Source organism: Sphaeroforma arctica (assembly GCF_001186125.1).
Source record: "Sphaeroforma arctica JP610 unplaced genomic scaffold supercont1.1470, whole genome shotgun sequence".
NCBI lineage: Eukaryota > Ichthyosporea > Ichthyophonida > Sphaeroforma > Sphaeroforma arctica.
This window is the reverse complement of record NW_014039088.1, coordinates 14,200-14,681: the sequence shown is the minus strand read 5'-3', so window position 1 is coordinate 14,681 and position 482 is coordinate 14,200.

Here is a 482-nt window from a genome sequence, read left to right as displayed (position 1 = left end):
TATTGCTCTAGTACTGATCTAGAATTACTTAGTATTGCTCTAGTACTGATCTAGAATGGATCTAATATTAAATTAGTATGGATCTAATATTGATCTCGTATTGATCTATTTAGTAAATACAACGCATAGACGTACGTAGGCTTTACGAGAGCTATTGGATTTGTATCGGCAGGTGGACTATAGCACACGGTGTATGTGTCATACTATGCGAGATCTAGAACTGACTTAGTATTGATCCAGTATTGATCTAGTCTGATCTAGAATTGACCTAGTATTGCTCTAGTGCTGATCTAGAATTGACTTAGTATTGCTCTAGTACTGATTTAGTACTGATCTAGAAATACTTAGTATTGGTCTAGTACTGATCTAGTGCTGATCTAGTGCTGATCTAGTGCTGATCTAGAATTACTTATTAGTATTGCTCTAGTACTGATTTAGAATTGACTTAGTATTGCTCTAGTACTGATCTAGTACTGATCTAG